At 43.4% G+C, this 22,447-nt stretch overlaps 1 long non-coding RNA gene across 1 annotated transcript in view; it reads right to left on the bottom strand.

Annotated features, from left to right (window-relative positions):
- LOC126424826 (uncharacterized) overlaps window positions 1-22,447 on the bottom strand; it is a 427,296-nt gene that overhangs the window by 37,570 nt on the left and 367,279 nt on the right. The window contains exon 3 of the long non-coding RNA XR_007576219.1: window positions 16,801-16,950. This is a non-coding gene — a long non-coding RNA (uncharacterized LOC126424826). The remainder of the gene's footprint in view (window positions 1-16,800; window positions 16,951-22,447) is intronic.

Raw genomic sequence — 22,447 nt, 5'->3', positions numbered from 1 at the left:
TTCAAAAACTGATATATTTTCTATATTTTTTGTCTGTCTGGGGGTTTGTTGTGTAAAATCAATGCCCCAAAACTTACAAGAACCATGTCAACATCTACGTGCACCCGTCATCAAAATCTTACATTTTATACTACTATACAGTATTTACCAAATGATCAGTTTAGTAGATGCCACACACCTGTGCCAATATAATGTGAACATTAATAAAACTGACAAATTGCAGGGATAGATTCCCGAGTGGAAACGGAGAAAAAAAAGGTCCTACGAACATGTGTCCGGAAATCCATCGTTACCATAGTAGATGGTGCTGACAAATCGAATTTTCTCTAAGTGCTGGGTGTTCCTTGTCCTTTGTGAGCTGTTTGATTGGTGCAGAGCTGCAAGCAGCAGAACAGCCTGGTATTCATGTTGGGAACAACCCAAGATGGTGTTAGTGCATGGTCAAGCAGATGCAAATGGTCAAGAGGCAGCACAGCTATACCAAAACACCCTCACAGACACCAATCACACCACACAACATTTCAAGCCCTTTATGGGCATTTATGTGATTAAGAGTCCTTTCAGACAGACAAAAGTGCAGGGAGGAGGAGACTGCACATCAGACAGACAAAAGTGCAGGGAGGTGGCAGACTGCACATAAACCAGATTTGGAGGATCAGGTTCTACAGGACGTTGAGATGAACCCTAGTGCAAGCTCCAGGCGAGTGGCGAGCCAACATGATGTAACCCAAAGTATGGTTGTGTGTATCTTGCATGACAGGTATGTGTGAATGTGTTCATTGCATCCCATGGAGGCCACTTTGAACATCTGTTGTGACATGGATGCGATGCAGCTCTGTACTGTGCTCCGGGACAATTCGCTGTTGCACACAAAATGTTCATTTACAGACAAATGTTTATACGACCTTTTTTCCTCCATTTCCAGTCAGGAATCTGTCCCTGCAATTTGTTGGTTTTAGTTCACCCTGCATATTATTTATCAATACCTGGACATGTTTGATACTGATTGACATATGATGTTTGGTTATAGCTTCATTTGATTTTAATTTGCTTGTCCTTAATTTTTAATGACTGAATACATGCACATTTTTAAATATGTGGCAAATTGTTTGGTTTCTCAGAGTATTAAAGTTAAGAAGTTTCGGAAATGACTCTGTGACTGTCTGTAATTGTCAACTTCATAGCTTATTCTCAATACAAATATATATCAGCATTAAACCATTTTCAAGTATTCTTTTTTTAAAAAATTTAGTAACTAATAAGTAAACTGATGACTTATTGTCGAACTTATAAAAATATTAAACATGTTTACCTGAAAACAACTTAAGGCTAAAACTGTACAGTTGTACTGAGATGAACCAGTTATAGGTGGTCATATACTTATTTCAAAAAAGTTCTAGTAACTGTGAATCATGATCAAAGAAAATTATTGGCTTAATAAGTGTTTTACCATGATGAATGTATGTAAACACTGTTAATTCTGCATATTTTCATGTATGACTATTGATGATGGGTTTATTTTGAAATATGTCTAGTTGGTAATAAATGAAATATTAGTGCAGCTGTGTGGTGTCTCTGACAAGGGAACCTCCCCATCACACCCCCATCAGATTTAGTTATAAGTTGGCACAGTGTATAGGCCTTGAAAAACTGAACACAGATCAATCGAGAAAACAGGAAGAAGTTGTGTGGAACTATGAAAAAATAAGCAAAATATACAAACTGAGTAGTCCATGTTCAAGATAAGCAACATCAATGCCAGTATGAAGTCAGGACCACCGTGGTCCCGTGGTTAGCATGAGCAGCTACGGAATGAGAGATCCTTGATTCAAGTCTTCCCTCGAGTGAAAAGTTTACTTTTTTTATTTTCGCAAAGTTATGATCTGTCCGTTCGTTCATTGACGTCTCTCTTCACTGTAGTAAGTTTAGTGTCATGTTTTGCGACCGCACTGCAAAACCGTGCGATTAGTAGACGAAAGGATGTGCCTCTCCGATGGGAACTGAAAACATTTGATCGCAAGGTCATAGGTCAACCGATTCCTCCACAGGAAAACACATCTGATATATTCTATATGACACTGGTGATGGCATGTGCGTCACATGACAGGAATATGTTGTTGACCCACCTAACTTGTACACTTGGCGAATGGGTAAAAAGATTCTTCTACCTTGCCCGATTTAGATTTTCTTGTGGATGTGATAATCACTCCCAAAAAATTGATGAAAACATAAGAGTTTGTCACATAAACTGAAAATTAAAAAAATTAAAATTTTCACTCGAGGGAGGACTTGAAACAATGACCTTTCGCTCCGCAGCTGCTCACGCTAACCATGGGGCCACAGCAGCCCTGACTTCATACTGGCATTGATGTCGGTTATCTTGCTCATGGCCACTCAGTTTGTATATTTTGCTTATTTTTTCATAGTTCCACACATTTTCTTCCTGTTTTCTCGATTGATCTGTGTTTAGTTTTTCAAAGCCTATCCACTGTGCCAACTTATAACTAAATCTGAGTGGGGTGCGATGGGGAGGGTTCCTTGTGAGTATAATGTCATTCTAGAGATAGTTTTTGGTTGCAGGGCAACATGCTCAAAAAAGTTTATTATTAAAAATGCCCCTGTCAACGAAACAGTAAGAGGGGTGGATGTAAAGGGATTGGGGGGCAGATGAGTCAGACCCTATGATATGATGAACCTGCCTGTTATATGGAGGCAGGATGGTGAAGGAGAAACACAGGCCATCAGAGAGAATAGATGGTCAAAGATAATGCATTAGTAAGTGCTGTAGGAATTTGGTTTACCCTTCAGTTCTTCCTGGTTTATGTACAAGTTGTAATAACCTTTTATTCCCTATATTTTATTCCCACTGTAATGCAAACAAAATAAGTTGCCCCACAGCTGTTCAGACCTCATGGCAGGAGAAGGGGAAAAAAGTACCGGTGAGGGCTCCATTGTCAATGTCCACAAGACAATATGGATGTGCATTTCAACAGGTGAAGTCAATGCGAAAATTTATATCTTGCTTAACTTGTAAGCTACAGCTAGCAAGTCTGCAACAATCATATTAACAGTATGGCTAATAATTCAACAATGTCAATAGTTTTTCACTTGAGTACCAAAAAATATATAGTTGCAAAAACAAAGTATCACCCAATGCAAAAAAAGGGGGCTAGTCATGCAGTTGGAGGGAACAATCAAAAAACATAATAGGAAAAAAAATGTAGTGTAGCAGACAGTATCGTTTACTATGAAACTGGTATTGTAAAATAAGGAACAAGTGTCATGTGGATATTATGCGTCAGTCCCATGAAAACTTGTTTGTTGACATTACCTAAACACAGAATTTTCCTTCTCCTTCTTCCATGCCCTTCCTGAAGTAGTGAAGCCTTGGGAAATACTTGTAGCCACGCTTACCATCTCCTCATTTACACTCCTGGAAATGGAAAAAAGAACGCATTGACACCGGTGTGTCAGACCCACCATACTTGCTCCGGACACTGCTAGAGGGCTGTACAAGCAATGATCACACGCACGGCACAGCGGACACACCAGGAACCGCGGTGTTGGCCGTCGAATGGCGCTAGCTGCGCAGCATTTGTGCACCGCCGCCGTCAGTGTTAGCCAGTTTGCCGTGGCATACGGAGCTCCATCGCAGTCTTTAACACTGGTAGCATGCCGCGACAGCGTGGACGTGAACCGTATGTGCAGTTGACGGACTTTGAGCGAGGGCATATAGTGGGCATGCGGGAGGCCGGGTGGACGTACCGCCGAATTGCTCAACACGTGGGGCGTGAGGTCTCCACAGTACATCGATGTTGTCGCCAGTGGTCGGCGGAAGGTGCACGTGCCCGTCGACCTGGGACCGGACCGCAGCGACGCACGGATGCACGCCAAGACCGTAGGATCCTACGCAGTGCCGTAGGGGACCGCATCGCCACTTCCCAGCAAATTAGGGACACTGTTGCTCCTGGGGTATCAGCGAGGACCATTCGCAACCGTCTCCATGAAGCTGGGCTACAGTCCCACACACCGTTAGGCCGTCTTCCGCTCACGCCCCAACATCGTGCAGCCTGCCTCCAGTGGTGTCGCGACAGGCGTGAATGGAGGGACGAATGGAGACGTGTCGTCTTCAGCGATGAGAGTCGCTTCTGCCTTGGTGCCAATGATGGTCGTATGCGTGTTTGGCGCCGTGCAGGTGAGTGCCACAATCAGGACTGCATATGACTGAGGCACACAGGGCCAACACCCGGCATCATGGCGTGGGGAGTGATCTCCTACACTGGCCGTACACCACTGTGGTCGTCGAGGGGACACTGAATAGTGCACGGTACATCCAAACCGTCATCGAACCCGTCGTTCTACCATTCCTAGACCGGCAAGGGAACTTGCTGTTCCAACAGGACAATGCACGTCCGCATGTATCCCGTGACACCCAACGTGCTCTAGAAGGTGTAAGTCAACTACCCTGGCCAGCAAGATCTCCGGATCTGTCCCCCATTGAGCATGTTTGGGACTGGATGAAGCGTCGTCTCACACGGTCTGCACATCCAGCACGAACGCTGGTCCAACTGAGGCGCCAGGTGGAAATGGCATGGCAAGCCGTTCCACAGGACTACATCCAGCATCTCTACGATCGTCTCCATGGGAGAATAGCAGCCTGCATTGCTGCGAAAGGTGGATATACACTGTACTAGTGCCGACATTGTGCATGCTCTGTTGCCTGTGTCTATGTGCCTGTGGTTCTGTCAGTGTGATCATGTGATGTATCTGACCCCAGGAAAGTGTCAATAAAGTTTCCCCTTCCTGGGACAATGAATTCACGGTGTTCTTATTTCAATTTCCAGGAGTGTATTTTCTTTATTGTGTATTGGAACTGCTAGCAGTTTACATAGCCTTCCCAAGCACAAAGTCTAGTGAGATTCTTGCTTCCTCGTTTGTCTCATCTGTCATTAACTTAATGGCATTGGAACCAATCTGGTGGCAAGTAAGTGACGTGCGTTAGCTTGGCTCGCAAGTTTACGTGAAATCTGGAGGTGTTTTTAAGCAGTTAGGCTAGTCTGCATATACTAAAGTCGTATATTTAATGCCAAGTGTCGTTTTTTGCATCTCATACTACCAATTACACGGAATCGCCCTTAAAATGGAAAAACTCCGAACAATGCGCAGTGCAGCCAATGGCCGGGCCAGTGACAGCGCAGGGGTGGAGTCTACATCTGGAGTTGCGGCCGCTTCGCCCGGCATTGCTGACATCAGCGTACTTGTGAAGGCTGAGGTGAGTGCCATGCTGCAGCCTAAGGAGACGCTCGGGCTCATTGTTCAAACCATCATTGATGCTGTCACTGCAGCAGTGACAGACAAAATACAGAAAACTCTGGAGGCAAATGCGAGCGAGATCCATGCACTGGACACATCGTTAAAAGCAAAGCACGACTAATCGAACAGAAATTGATCGACAAGTCAGACGAGCTCGAACAATATCAGAGACGCAATAATCTCAGACTATTCGGCATTCCAGAGAGTAGCAGAGAGGACACAGATAAACTAGTGATAAACCATGCCCAAGAAAAGCTAGGCGTGCAGGTGACTGAGTAACATTAGCAGAAGTTATAGAGTGGGTCGTAGGTCGCCAGATTCTACAAAACCAAGACCTATAATAGTGACATTTGTGTCCTATAGGAAAACATCTGAAATATTCAGAGCAAAGAAGAATCTCGCGAAGTCGGGTCTGACAGTACGCAAGGATCTCTGACCTCTGAAAGACTAAACATTTCGAAGAGCGCAATTTCGAAATTTGGGCTACGGAACGTGTGGACAAATGACGGCAGGATAATGGTTAAGACAGAAAACGGAAAGAGAACAATTTGCAGTGTTAATGAACTCGAAAGCCTGTGCTTTAGAAGCTAAATCATGTCAAATCTTGCTGCCACTAACCTGTGCGTTTATATTGTTCACATTGTCAACCACAACTTAACTAATGTACTACCAACTTTTTCGTTTCTCCACATAATTATTTTTATCTCTAATTGTTTTCTCACATAATTTTGTTAATTGTTACATAAGTTAGTCTGACTTCCATTTTTAATTAGCAACCCACCATCATATCTTAGTTGTTATCCTTATAAATGCCATTAATATCACACTCTGATTACTCCCGTTCTGTTTAGCGAGATTCTTTCCCTTGCCAGCACACGGCTACTTTCAGGACCGTTGCAAACCTCACTGACCTTGGCCACAGGTCCCGTCGCCTCCCAGGGGACCTAGCCCCCCGCCCCTCCCGTCTGCTTTCCCTGCAGAAAACTGGGAGAACACTACTCCCCCCCCCCCCTCCTCCTCATGCTTTCCTCATTCCTCATGCTTTCCTCATTCCTCATGCCAGACCCTCTTGCCAGCGCTAACCACGACCCGCAACGATCCATTGGCAGCCTCCTCAGGCAATCAACACCTGAACGCACCAAGCTGCATATTGCACATGCAAATGTCCAACCTCAACCAGCTCACTTCGACGAGTTCAAATATATATTTAGAACTACTGATATACACGTAATACTTTTGTCAGAGACTTGGGTCAAACCAAGTATTCCCATAACTTCCTAGATAGCTAGATCTTTCTCACGCAAGGGGCGTACATATGCTCTGATTACCACCGACTGTCGTACATACATCCAACAATAATGTAGATAAACAAGAGGAATATATGTTAATAGAGAACAAATCCCTTAACAGAAAGTGCTTAATATGTGTCCTTTACGAACCTCCTAAAGTAGGTGGGTTCACCTGCTTCGAAACCTCCCCATCAAGTCTCGAATCGTCATATGAACATGCAATTATAGCAGGCGACACTAACATTAATTTTCTGCGCAATAGTCCTTCCAGTGGGAAATTTAAGAGGATGCTCCTTTCCTCAAATATGACGCTACTTCAGCTGGCACCTACTCATCACACGACTACCAGTCACACCTTCATATACATATTCACAACGAAATCTCCAAACAGAATAATCCGCACCTCTCAAATATCTACACCTGGCATGTCTGCCCATGACATTATTTTCATGACTTATTCACTAGAATGTCCTAGAAAGAAACAAAAAGTATCTACATACCGAGACTTCAAACTCAAATTTGCCTGAACTCGAAACTGAGGCACAAGAATTAGTTTGGGGGACGACCTCTGCTCCCCTCATCGACATAAACGAAAACTTCAGGATTTCACTAACAAAATTTCTCAACTATATGACAAATATGCTCCAATAAAGACCAGAAAAGTAAAAGGAAACCTGTACCTTGACTGACTGATGAACTAAAACAGTTCATGAATCTCAGAGACGCTGCACATTGAACATACAAGATACACCCTACACCTGAAAATCGTACTGTATACAAGCAGAAACGAAACATAGTCAGTCAATCGGTGAGAAACTCTAAGCTCAGGCATCCCCGTACCTTAACTGACAATAGATGTATACCAGATATGCTGTGGAAAAATCTCCGTAGTCTCGGTTTAGGCAAAATAAAAGTTGCAGAAAATCTCATGGTCCCAGCTGAAGAACTAAACCGATTCTTCACATTACCTACAACCACAACTCAACTGCAAAAAAAACTGAATCATTGATTATTTCATGGGGATGAACGATTGTAACAAAGAAAAATTATATCTACAGCACATCACTTGCAATACTGTCAAGAAAGCCATCATGCAGATTAGATCAGCATCTACTGGACATGATGGCATCAATATCCAGATGGTGATAATTATTATTGATCCACTACTGCCCTTTATAACAGACATTTTCAACGATTCCTTAATCACAAATGTTCTCTTAGGCCTGGAAACTGGGACAAATTAAGCCACTGCCTAAAAAGGACATTGCCACAGTGCATCTGCATTCTTCCTCTGCTATCAAAAGCCTTAGAATATATTGTCCATGACTAGCTCACCAACTACCTAACAAACTACTAGAAGAAAACCAACCAGGTTTCTGTAAACATCAAAGCACAACAGCTGCATTGATAAAGGTGACAGATGACCTGAAACTTGCCATGGATAGACAATAAGTGACTATCATTTGCTTCTTAAATTTCAGCAAAGCATTTGATACTGTCGACTTAAAACATCTTATTTACCAAACTTAGGGGTCTAAATTTCTCACCAAATGCAGTGCAATGGTTTAGCTCATCTATGACGTCTCGTCAGCAAAGCATCCAGTCCAGGAATATAAAATTAGAATGGCGGGAGGTAGTGTCAGGCGTTCCCCAAGGCTCAGTGTTAGGTCCTATACTCTTCTCTCTGTATGTCAGTGATGTGTCATAGGTTCTGACCTATTGCAAATATCACGTGTATGCTGATGACCTTCAGTTGTACCTAAGTGCAAAAACAATCAGACTTAAGAAAGCTATTGAAAATTTCAATACTGACCTCAATGCACTATGAAAATGGGCACAGAACATAGGACTAAAACTCAACCCATCTAAAATCCAAGCAGTACTTGTTGGTCACTAAGCTTGTTAGCCCAAAACATCGGGAATCCATACTATCTGTGGTGTGTGTACTGTAAGACATTCAGTACACACACCATCAGATTATTTGACTTGTCACTCTAACGAAGTAGGCGAGTGTCAGCAATATGTCTTGTGGTCTTATCGTAGCATGTTTATCTTCTGCCGTTAGGTCAGACAATAGAAATGCCACTTGCATGCTTAGAACAGCAGATTGACGATAACCAACTTTAAACAGAACTTGATTAATTTTCACACACATTTATTAAAATAATAACAAGCATAAAAATTACTTAACTTGGTTCTGGATGCTATTTACAACTGACAATCTGAAGTTCCTTTGGTATGGGTATGTTAATCTAATTCTCACATATATCTCTGATACTTGACAAAAGAGTCTATACATTTATCTTCATGGCTATGTACAGGAATATGGTAATCGTATTAGGTGCAGACTGAAACTTGACTATAGACTGGTACAGACAAATGCAAACTGGTACAGACTGGTGCAGACAAGTGCAGACTGGTACAGACTGGTGCAGAAAAATGCAGACTGACTAATCGGAGGTCTGTACACTCATTATAATACCTCGCGCATTCATGTATCACTGCGCGAGTGTGATCCACGAGGAGAATAGGTTCTACGTTAGCTGCAACCTCATTGGCTGCATTACATATTAGTACATGGATCGGCGGAAGCAGAATTTGGTCCGTCTCTATGGCAGCGCCATCTTGTAGTGCGGAGACGGACGAGCGCTACGCCTGCGCTGTTGTGCTTAGCGAGGCGTGCTCTAGTGGGAAAGTTGTGTACGTGCTGACTACACAGAACTATGTACACAACACTATCTCTAATCCTAAATGGAACAAATATCAACAGAACAGAGTTTGGGAATAATAATAGATGAAAATCTAAATTGGAGAGAGCACGTAACTGCAGTGTGCAAAAAAAGCATCATCATCCCTTCATGCCCTACAAAAATATAAAAAAACTCTTCTTTTCGATCTGAAAAAGAAATTAGTACAAAGGCTTATACTCCCAATCTTTGACTACAGCGATATTATCCTACAAAGTCTCTCTCAGGAAAATTCGTGACGTCTGGAACTGGTCACGAATGCCTGCGTCTGATATATCTGTGACCTTCGACTTTTTGATCGCATTTCACCAGCATATGCACAACTGTCCTGACTGTGTGCAGACAAACGCAGAGATTTCCATATACTCTGTCTCATCTACTGCCTTATAAATTTACACTGTCCCTCATATCTCTCCTCGTCCTTAACGCTCATGTCTGAAAAACATGACAAACATACATTCCCATCATAATAAAACCCTCTCTGTTCCACTACACCGCTCAGTCACCTTCTTGAAGTCCTTTACAGTGGCAGGAACGTGACTCTGGAATAACCTCCCTCGTTATATTAGAGAACTTAACAGCATGCCCGGCTTCAAAAAACAGTTAATGACGTATCTACTTAAGCAACAGCATTGCCTTCCTCTGCGCATGAATGCACTTCACCCCATTACTTCTTTCTTTCCTACTAGATCTTCTTCAGTTCCCAGTTTTTTCTTAATTGATGCAGCCTCCTTAAATCTCCCTTCCCCAAAACTAGCTATACCAGTAAGCATCTACTTTATACACCAATATATTAATATACATCTGCACAAATCTTCGTTACTATTGCAAATTTTTCTCATGTTTACCAATACTATTTCTGAGCCATGCTGGACCCAGCTTATGTGTTGGTGTAAATCTTGACTGTTACTCTGTGTTTGGTTTCCTACGGTTATTATGGTTATGCCATGACTCTTCCTCTTTCTACATGTGGCAGCAGCAGTGTGTATCGATATTTGCACCATTTACTATCTTTAGTCTGGTGCTTATAGTTTCTGGCTAGCCGGTGTGTGGCAGTAGGTCGGTTGGTGTGGATCAGCCAGGAAATCTCCATGTGGTGCAGTGGGCTGGGCCTGCTGGTGGTCTCTATGCAGTGTCTGAGTGTGTGGGAGCTGTTCTGATTGCTATGGGGTTTGTGGCTCACCGAACCGGGACATCAAAGTTGAGTGGTGATTTAATTACCGAAGCCAGACTGTTCACATTGTGCCGTTGGTTTTCATGGTTGGCTGTCAGTTTTGACAGCTTCTGACAGCTTATGCATACTTGGTTGTGGGGAGCTATGCCTTTCACGTTTTGGCTTTGGAGTTCCTTGTGCACTGGTTGCGTGGAAAGCAAGTCATCTTGTCGGTGAGTCCGTGGACTGCTTCTTGGTTGGGTTGCCAGTGGATCGGATATAGTTGGGCTGACTACCTGTCTCCCCCAAGCAAACGTTATTATTTCTTGAGCAGACTGACCCCCGGCAACTTCTGAGCGCTGCTGTCTGTACTGCCTTTTCTTATTGGTGTTTGATTGTGTATTTTAATGGCTTATAGGCGATGGTTTGAATTTGTATGCTTTTAGTTGGGTTTTCAATATGGGCCTTCAGCCCCTTTAAAATTTAAATTCCTTACTTGTTAAATCTTAGATTGTTTGGGTCTTCAGCCCATGTAAAATATTGTTTAAAGGTAGAGCTTTGGGCCTTCTGCCTACTAAAAATTATTTTAGTTGTTTTAAGTAATCGGCCATCAGCCATTTGTCTTTCAAGTATCAGACTGTGTGGGGCTTTCAGCCTAATTGAAGATAACGCCTTCTGCCTTGTGTTTTTTTTTTAAATTAATTTGACATGCAACTTTAAATCATGGGCCTTCAGCCGTCTTTAAATTAAACTTGTTTGCTTTTCAAGTGTTAGATTTGTTGGGCCTTCAGCCAAGTTATAGAACTTACTTACGTGAGGCCTTCTGCCTTCTAAATATTCTGTTTTGAGTCTGAATTTTAAGCTAATGGCTTTCAGCCGTTTTTAAATTTAAGTGGTTGTGCCCTTAGGTCGTAAGATAGTGTGGCCTATTCAGCCAATAATTAAGTTCAAAAATTTTTGCTGTCTTGTTTGGACAACTAAATAAAGGTGTATGTTTTTGAGTGTAACTGACAGGACCCTTTTGGCCCCTTCCAAAATTCCAACTACCTGTTCTGTCCTGCGGATTTAAGCAGGGGTTTTCAATTTCATTTTTTCTTTTACTGTTATTATTATTGCTTTTATCATAATTTTTATGTATAGCAGCTGTTGTAAAAATACTGCCAGTATTTACTTTATCAGGTCTTAGTCATTACTCTTTATTCGTATTGTCACTAGATTAATCTATTTTTCTTACTCAAACTACTGTCATGATGTAACTATGATGTGCAAAATGCTGCATGTGTGGAACACTGGTCTGATGTAAGAGAGGGCGTGATGGCCCTGATCTGATCAGGTTAAATAAATAAATATTACCATACGTGTGACTATCATGAACTTTCCCTGTCCATATGATGTGCAAAGACTGCAGTGCCATATCATGTAACAAGAAGTTAGCAACAAGCCCCTTTGGAACAGAGGGATGGACTTGCTTGGCACTTTGGAAGAGAATACATTTCTGCACTGGGGCATCTTATTTTGTGCAAACTCTACCTACAGAATTTCAGAGATTGTGTTTCGATCAACAGTGTCAAAAGTTTTCCCTAAACCTACGAATGCTATAAACGTAGGTTTGCCTTTCCTGAACCTGTCTTCTAAGAGAAGCATTTCTCTGGAATCCAGCCTTATCTTCTCAAGGTGAGTTTCTACCAATTTTTGATAAATCTTGATACAATATTAAGTACATCTAATTTTGGAATGACATGATTCTCTGGGTTTTGCTCCAGGACAGGACAGATAGTTGGAATTGTGGAAAGGGGCAAAATGAGGGGCTGTCAGTTACACTGAAACACATACGAGGGGGGACCCAAAAGTAACTGGAATCGTAATGCTGCATATCGTGTGCTTGTAGTAGCAGGTTGCGCTGCCAGAGAGTTGTAGTAGGAGCCCTGCTGAGTCATTCTGCCACGAGACGTCACACAACAGTGAGAAGTGTGGTTTTTTTGGCAGTTCTTTGAGTGGGCGTGCAGTGCAGACGTGACACGAGGAAATGGCTGGTTCTTACGAACAACGTGCGGCAGTGGAGTTTTGTTTCTTGCTCAGCAAGAACGCAGCAGAAACTGTTGCGATGATTCAGACAGCCTACAAAGACTATGCTCTCAGTAAAACGCAAGTGTACGAATGGTTTTCTCGGTTTAAAAAGGGAGAAATGGTGGTTGAAGATCAGCCCCGTTCCGGTCGACCTTCAACTGCTCGAAGGGAAGACAACATCTGCAAATTCCGTGATCTCATCAGTGAAGATCGACGCAGGACAATCGACCAACTCTAGAACTTGTCCTGGTTGTCCTGGAGCTCAATTCAGCGCAACTTGACCATCGATTTGGGGATGCAAAGAGTGGCAGCAAAATTCGTGCCGAAGCTTCGTACCAGAGATCAAAGGGATTGTCGCGTTGAAGCCCGTCTCGAAATGAAGGACGCGTTCAAAGATGATCCACATTTTTTCAACAAAATCATTACAGGTGATGAGTCATGGTGCTGTGGGTACGATCCAGAAAGTAAACAACAGTCATCACAATGGAAGTCACCTGCCTCACCTCGACCAAAAACAGCTCGACAAGTGAAATCGAATGTGAAAACGATGTTGATCTTTTTTTTTTACATCAAAGGGATCGTACACTCTGAATTTGTCCCTGAAAACCAGACAGTAAACCAACAATTCTATTTGGAGGTCATGAAATGGCTTCGCAGAAGTTTGTCTCGGAAACGTCCGGCTTTGTGGGATTGTGGCGTGTGGTCCCTGCATCACGACAACACTCCCGCGCACACGGCTCTCAGCGTTCGCCAGTTTTTGGCCTCAACGGAGACGACTACCTTGACCCACGCGCCCTATTCGCCGGATTTAGCACCCTCGGACTTCTTCCTATTCCCAAGGATGAAAGACTTGAGAGGGAAGAGTTTTGCGGGTGTAGAAGACGTAAAAATGTCATGAAAGTGCTAGCAGGGATCAAAGAGGACGAATTTAAAAGGTTCTTCGAAAACTGGAATGAACGTTTGGACAAGTGTATTAATGCTAATGGAGAGTACTTCGAAGGAGATTAATGTTGTATTTGAAAACAAAGTATAGGCTTTCTAGAAAGAAATTCCGGTTATTTTTGGGTCCCCCCTCGTATAACCTTATTTATTTGACCAAATATTACAGTAAATTCTTGGACTTAGTTATCGGCTGAATACGCCACACTATCTTATGCTGTTACGGGCGCTAATGACCATAGCAGTTTTGCGCCCTAAAACCAAAACAAAAAAAAAAAAAAAAAAACTATCTTATGGCTTAATGGCACAACCACTTTAATTAAAAAAAATGGCTAAATGCCATTAACTCAGATTTCAGACGCCAAAGAAGGGCAGAAGTCCTCACGTTAAGTAAGTTCTACAATTTGGCTGAAAGCCCAAAATCTGACACTTGAAAAGCCACAACCTTAATTTAAAAATGGCTGAAGGCCCCATGACTTAAAACCCAAATAAAATAAATTTAAACAACAAAGCCTTATCTTAAATTAGGCTGATGGCTCCAAACAATCTAATACTTTACAAGCAAGGAAGTTTAATTTTAAAACAGCTGAAGGCTCGCGACTCAAAACACAACTAAAATAACTTTTGGTAGGCAGAAGGTCCAAGGCTTTATCTATAAACAATATTTTTAATCAGACTGAAGGCCCAAACACTAACACTTGTCAAGCAAGGAATTTTAATTTTAAAGTGTAAAAACAATTCAACTTTAATGCAAAACCATCGGCTATGAGCACAATAGAAAATAAGAAAAGGCAGTTTCGGGGGTCGGCCAGCACCTGAAATACTAACGATCACTTAGGTGAGACAGGCAGTCGGCCCAACTATTTTCGATCCGACGACAACCCAATCAACAGACAGTCAAGAACCCACCGACAATGTAACTTGCGCTCCACTCTACCAGCACACAACCGGGAGTTCAATGCAAAATGTAAAAGGCATGGACGCCCACAGACAAGCATACATTAAGCTGTCAAACTACACACCATGCTGGACAGCGACAACATGGTGAGGAAAGGACACTGCCTGAATTTACGTCAACGGTCATGGCAGGTAACTGGAACTTTAACGGCCACGAGGCAGAAAATTCCGCTGGTGCACTTCAATTGCAGATAACCAAAACGGTTAGACTCCACCAGACGGTGGCTAAACCTTCGCCAACTCGAACACACACGTTGCTGCTCGCGGGAATGTCCCAACAGCCGAGAACCAGACGGCACAATGTGAACAGTGTTAACTTGCTGATAAGTTAAATCCGAACTCAACTTTCGTGTCCAGGATCGGTGAGCCACGGACCTCGTAGCAATGGGAACAGTCCCACACACTCCGACATTGCGTAGAAACCGCCAGCGGGCCCGGACAAACTACATCCCACGGAGATTTCCTCTCTGCTCCACGCCAACCGACCGGCTGCCACGCATCAGCATGGAGACAGCACTAAAATAACTAAACAGTCGACATCACAACCTACCGACAGTTTCACAAACTTTTGCACGAAGGACTAGACAATACTAACGGTAGCGACTGTGCAATAACAAGGATGAATCACGAGTCGGCACATGCAGGGAACCCATAAGTGATCGCCAGCCAACATACACGTCGTCCGACAAGACGACCGACCGACGACCAGTCAAGGTGGTCCACACTCAAGTGATACGTATCGGCAACCGTCAGGCGAGTCATGGCTGTCCGGACCTCACTGCAGCTGCACCCCCACTGACCTTCTGCCGCGTTCTAAGTCAAACACTGCCAGGTCCGAACTGCACTGCTAGCGCCTCCCAACACACTCGCAGATCCGAACTCACGACAACCGGAAAGTAATAGCAGCCAGCAATTATAATACGCCAGGGCTTATATCGATAAGCGCCGCTGCTGCCATTCACGGGCAGGCAAGGCAGCAACTCAGTGACACCAGTAATTGAAATTAACATAACGAGGTGTTAGTACAGTAAAAACTGGATGTCAAATGAGGTAAGGCACGAACACGAGCCACGCATGGCTCACTCTGACAGCTTTTATCTGTGGTATTAGTAATGTGTTTATCTTTGACTGTGTTGTTGCACTGCATAGTTCAGATCTTGGGAGAACATTGATTAATAAGCAATTTCTAGCACATACACATTTTTGAAATGTTTACTAATCATCTTTATGAGAAATGTGTTTAGATAAATTATTAGTTAAGGAATCTATATGCATGTCCAATCTGAGATTTTCTTGGATAGTGTTTCTCAAAAATTGAGTTCACTTTCTTTTTTCCTACATGTTGTTTCCTTTTGATAGATTCATACCGAACTCCATTTGTTTGTAGGTGTTGAGTTCCATTATGGTAATCTATGTAGCTAGACTGGCAGCGTGTTTCAGCACTTACGCATGCAAGGTGTGATGAAAAAGTGATGGGAATTTTTGTATTTCTTAAAGAATCTCTATTTATTCATCAACGTCAAATTCGTCCCCTTCAAAGTAATCCCCTTCAGATATAATACCTTGTGCTAGTGCTTTTTCTAAAAACACTTCTGCAACTCACTTTTCGTTATGGTGTTCAGCTCCTTCAGCGATTCTGTTTTTAGAGCTCGCACAGTGACCAGCTTTCGTCCAAAGCTCTGGGCGAGTTCATAAGTTTGTTCATAAGGGGAGGCCGACAAGCATTTTCCGCCTTTTGGCCGGTCAGCGATGACAGAATCGAGGAGCACGCCCTGCGTTCTTTCTCAAACGATTTTACAGAAACTATCTGATAAAAAAAAATCATGTTTGCTTTATTTAATAGCTTTATATATCAGGCTCGTGATAATGTGCCCATCATTTCGTTAATGGTCATAGTTGCAAGTTGCATCTTTTGTGATGAAAAGTTCTTTCAAGTTAGGAGAGAAGAGGTGTGGATTAAAGGTGTCATGTGCCAAATGTGGGCACACTTAGATTGTGCTGGCGCTGAAAGAGCTACTTACGTTTGCGATTACTGTAAATAATTTCAGATTTCATGCATAAATGTACGAAAGTTGCTTTTTGTAGACTAGTCTATCATTTTGTATTGTTGTAACCCACTCCATTAAAATATTTCAAAAGATTTCTTGACCTTTTTGTGGATCCCCCTATTTGCACCCCTTTTTTGTAAGTTATATTTTACAAGCTTTTTGTAAATCTTTGTTTGCGAGTAGAAATAATAGATAATAATCATTGTTTCGCCTCTCATCATTTCTTAAACTTGTTATATAGTTGTTAATGAAGGTATAAAATATAGAATTTTTAGAAAAGAAGGTACCTTTAGGTCATAAACAAAAGAGGGTGTCCATATTTACACCTTTTCTTCCATTGTCACATGCTGCTATCGTGGACTGCTGTTCTTACACATGAAATGCCAGATGAGAGCTTTTACATAAATTTCATTTCAGCTATGGACTGCCAATGACACCTGCAAAGACAAAAAGTAAATGTTATGCAATGATATTAGCTTCAAATTGTATAGCAACTTCCAGTGTTGTGATATGTCTGCACTGCATGCGAATAAACTTTTGCTGAAACTTGTGGTAACAAGGGAAGCTGATGTAGAAAGACATTACACAATAAATAAAAATGTATTTGTTTGTTTTATCAAAATAGTTAATCTCCGAAACTTCTTGACCGTTTGATTTGAAAATCTGAAACCACATTGGATTCTACTATAGGTATGATTTTAGGTTCCTAATTCTTTAATATATTTATACAAAGGGAAAACACTGTTACCAAATATATATATATACACACACACTGGAGAGCCAAAGAAACTGGTACACCTGCCTAATATCGTGTAGGGCCTCTTCAAGCACGCAGAAGTGCTGCAACACGACGTGGCATGTCTGAAGTAGTGCTGAAGGGAACTGACACCATTATTCCGCAGGGTTGTCCATAAATCTGTAAAAGTACGAAGGGCTGGAGTTCTGTTCTGAATATCACGTTGCAAGGCATCCCAAATATGCTAAATAATGTTTGTGTCTGGGGATTTTGGTGGCCAGCGGAAGTGTTTAAACTCAGAATAGTGTTCCTCGAGCTTCTCTGTAGCAATTCTGGACGTGTGAGGTGTCGCATTGTCCTACTGGAATTTTGCAAGCCCCTCGGAACTCGCAATGGGCATGAATGGATACAGTTGATCGGACAGGATACTTACACACATTTCATCTGTTAGAGTCGTATCTAGATATCAGGTGTTCCATATCACTCCAGCTGTACGCGCCCCACTCCATTACAGAGCCTCCACCAGTTTGAACAGTCCCCTGCTGACATGCATGGTCCATGGATTGATGAGGTTGTCTCCATACCCGTACGCGTCCATCCACTCGATGCAATTTGGAAACATATTGCATGGTCGGACAAGTCTCGTTTCAGTCAGCTGAAGCACCGCGCAAACCGGCTTCTGACTGATGGGGAGCGTATAGCAGGCAGCTTGGTGTGAAGTCTAGTCTTGTCATTGCCTCTCAGGCTGCATTTATACACTCCTGGAAATTGAAATAAGAACACCGTGAATTCATTGTCCCAGGAAGGGTAAACTTTATTGACATATTCCTGGGGTCAGATACATCACATGATCACACTGACAGAACCACAGGCACATAGACACAGGCAACAGAGCATGCACAATGTCGGCACTAGTACAGTGTATATCCACCTTTCGCAGCAATGCAGGCTGCTATTCTCCCATGGAGACGATCGTAGAGATGCTGGATGTAGTCCTGTGGAACGGCTTGCCATGCCATTTCCACCTGGCGCCTCAGTTGGACCAGCGTTCGTGCTGGACGTGCAGACCGCGTGAGACGACGCTTCATCCAGTCCCAAACATGATCAATGGGGGACAGATCCGGAGATCTTGCTGGCCAGGGTAGTTGACTTACACCTTCTAGAGCACGTTGGGTGGCACGGGATACATGCGGACGTGCATTGTCCTGTTGGAACAGCAAGTTCCCTTGCCGGTCTAGGAATGGTAGAACGATGGGTTCGATGACGGTTTGGATGTACCGTGCACTATTCAGTGTCCCCTCGACGATCACCAGTGGTGTACGGCCAGTGTAGGAGATCGCTCCCCACACCATGATGCCGGGTGTTGGCCCTGTGTGCCTCGGTCGTATGCAGTCCTGATTGTGGCGCTCACCTGCACGGCGCCAAACACGCATACGACCATCATTGGCACCAAGGCAGAAGCGACTCTCATCGCTGAAGACGACACGTCTCCATTCGTCCCTCCATTCACGCCTGTCGCGACACCACTGGAGGCGGGCTGCACGATGTTGGGGCGTGAGCGGAAAACGGCCTAACGGTGTGTGGGACCGTAGCCCAGCTTCATGGAGACGGTTGCGAATGGTCCTCGCCGATACTCCAGGAGCAACAGTGTCCCTAATTTGCTGGGAAGTGGCGGTGCGGTCCCCTACGGCACTGCGTAGGATCCTACGGTCTTGGCGTGCATCCGTGCGTCGCTGCGGTCCGGTCCCAGGTCGACGGGCACGTGCACCTTCCGCCAACCACTGGCGACAACGTCGATGTACTGTGGAGACCTCACGCCCCACGTGTTGAGCAATTCGGCGGTACGTCCACCCGGCCTCCCGCATGCCCACTATACGCCCTCGCTCAAAGTCCGTCAACTGCACATACGGTTCACGTCCACGCTGTCGCAGCATGCTACCAGTGTTAAAGACTGCGATGGAGCTCCGTTTGCCACGGCAAACTGGCTGACACTGACGGCGGCGGTGCACAAATGCTGCGCAGCTAGCGCCATTCGACGGCCAACACCGCGGTTCCTGGTGTGTCCGCTGTGCCGTGCGTGTGATCATTGCTTGTACAGCCCTCTCGCAGTGTCCGGAGCAAGTATGGTGGGTCTGACACACCGGTGTCAATGTGTTCTTTTTTCCATTTCCAGGAGTGTATATGGGCGCAGCAGACGGCCGTAGGGAGCACCTGCCGTCATTCCCAAGTAGCAGCAGCTAAATGGCGGCTTTCTTGGGCAAATAAAGTTTAATAAAATGTCATGAATCAATTTAAAATCTTCGTAATTTTTGTATGAATGGAGTTAAGAAAAAGTTTTAGCTCGCCTGCATATAAGCTTTGCCGTCTAGAATTTTTAGAACGGAACTGACAGTAGAACACGACCACTGAGCTACATCTTTAAGAGACCTTGTATTTACTGTTATTTACATCAAAGCCTTGAAGCTCGTTACATTTTCATTATTTAATAGATGTAATCAAGTGCTATAGTCAGAACTGTCTACCATTAATATAACTGATACGTAATCTACTACAAATAAGGACGTTTTTGTTCCAAATTGAGTTTTCAGTAAATTGCTCGAAAACTATTAGAGGTAGCCGAATGGGGTCCCATAGTTATTGTTTTTATATCGAACTGAAGCTCCATACGAAGTTTCATATTTATAAGTCTACTATTTAGCGCCTTGAATTTTTTGTAAAAACTTCGATTTTGACCAAAATATTGTTCTGATTAAGTTGAAGCTTGTAACTGTTGAGTTTGACATACATTTGCACATTCTGAACAGTTTTTGGTTTTCTGGCTATATTATTTAGCGCCACTTATTTTTTCTTAAAACGATGTATTTAGGGAAAGATATTCATCTGATAACTCTGAGATTTAACAATTTAAACATTAATATACTGAAGTATATGTTGACAAAGTTTGGAAAAGCTACTTTAATTTTTAATTTCATCCTTGGACTATGGTGCAGTATTTGAATGCCACGCACAGGTGCGGCGTGATGACGTGGCGTTAGTAGCAGTGAACTGCGATAAGTCCCGGCACATCCGCTTGCCTCTGTGTCTCCTAAGTGATACAGCGCTTCCTTAATTGTGCTCTCACTGTGGCGACCTTTCCATCCCCTCCCCTCCCCTCCCCCTCCGTTTCCTCTCCTCCCCCCCTCTCTCTGATCATGAAGCTTATCTACTGTTATTGCAAACGAAAAGTTAATTGGGAATTGAAGTTGCTTAACATGAAAGGGTAAATCTGTTGGGACCATTACTATAAAAATTACGAGAGAGAGCAGCTGCTGAATCTGTGAGGGCAGTAGCGTCAGTGACAGTATTTTACATGGTTTGAATATGTGAATGGGTTGGGTTACAAAGTTTCGAACGATTCAGGTCCTGTAATAGTATTTCAATGATAAACTGACAAGCCATAATACACCTTTCCTGCTTTCTGTAAAACCGACGGCAAGGAAGAAAACAAAAGAACATTTTATTGTGTAATATATATATATATTCTCTCTCTCTCTCTCTCTCTCTCTCTCTCTCTCTATCCTTGGACTATGGTGCAGTATTTGAATGCCACGCACAGGTGCGGCGTGATGACGTGGCGTTAGTAGCAGTGAACTGCGATAAGTCCCGGCACATCCGCTTGCCTCTGTGTCTCCTAAGTGATACAGCGCTTCCTTAATTGTGCTCTCACTGTGGCGACCTTTCCATCCCCTCCCCTCCCCTCCCCCTCCGTTTCCTCTCCTCCCCCCCTCTCTCTGATCATGAAGCTTATCTACTGTTATTGCAAACGAAAAGTTAATTGGGAATTGAAGTTGCTTAACATGAAAGGGTAAATCTGTTGGGACCATTACTATAAAAATTACGAGAGAGAGCAGCTGCTGAATCTGTGAGGGCAGTAGCGTCAGTGACAGTATTTTACATGGTTTGAATATGTGAATGGGTTGGGTTACAAAGTTTCGAACGATTCAGGTCCTGTAATAGTATTTCAATGATAAACTGACAAGCCATAATACACCTTTCCTGCTTTCTGTAAAACCGACGGCAAGGAAGAAAACAAAAGAACATTTTATTGTGTAATATATATATATATTCTCTCTCTCTCTCTCTCTCTCTCTCTCTCTCTCTCTCTCTCTATCCTTGGACTATGGTGCAGTATTTGAATGCCACGCACAGGTGCGGCGTGATGACGTGGCGTTAGTAGCAGTGAACTGCGATAAGTCCCGGCACATCCGCTTGCCTCTGTGTCTCCTAAGTGATACAGCGCTTCCTTAATTGTGCTCTCACTGTGGCGACCTTTCCATCCCCTCCCCTCCCCTCCCCCTCCGTTTCCTCTCCTCCCCCCCTCTCTCTGATCATGAAGCTTATCTACTGTTATTGCAAACGAAAAGTTAATTGGGAATTGAAGTTGCTTAACATGAAAGGGTAAATCTGTTGGGACCATTACTATAAAAATTACGAGAGAGAGCAGCTGCTGAATCTGTGAGGGCAGTAGCGTCAGTGACAGTATTTTACATGGTTTGAATATGTGAATGGGTTGGGTTACAAAGTTTCGAACGATTCAGGTCCTGTAATAGTATTTCAATGATAAACTGACAAGCCATAATACACCTTTCCTGCTTTCTGTAAAACCGACGGCAAGGAAGAAAACAAAAGAACATTTTATTGTGTAATATATATATATATTCTCTCTCTCTCTCTCTCTCTCTCTCTCTCTCTCTCTCTCTCTCTATCCTTGGACTATGGTGCAGTATTTGAATGCCACGCACAGGTGCGGCGTGATGACGTGGCGTTAGTAGCAGTGAACTGCGATAAGTCCCGGCACATCCGCTTGCCTCTGTGTCTCCTAAGTGATACAGCGCTTCCTTAATTGTGCTCTCACTGTGGCGACCTTTCCATCCCCTCCCCTCCCCTCCCCCTCCGTTTCCTCTCCTCCCCCCCTCTCTCTGATCATGAAGCTTATCTACTGTTATTGCAAACGAAAAGTTAATTGGGAATTGAAGTTGCTTAACATATATGAATGCCACGCACAGGTGCGGCGTGATGACGTGGCGTTAGTAGCAGTGAACTGCGATAAGTCCCGGCACATCCGCTTGCCTCTGTGTCTCCTAAGTGACACAGCGCTTCCTTAATTGTGCTCTCACTGTGGCGACCTTTCCATCCCCTCCCCTCCCCTCCCCCTCCGT

Source organism: Schistocerca serialis, chromosome 10 (assembly GCF_023864345.2).
Source record: "Schistocerca serialis cubense isolate TAMUIC-IGC-003099 chromosome 10, iqSchSeri2.2, whole genome shotgun sequence".
NCBI classification, from domain to species: Eukaryota; Metazoa; Arthropoda; class Insecta; order Orthoptera; family Acrididae; genus Schistocerca; species Schistocerca serialis.
Note: the sequence above shows the minus strand (reverse complement) of the source record. Positions and strands in the feature narration are given on the sequence as shown.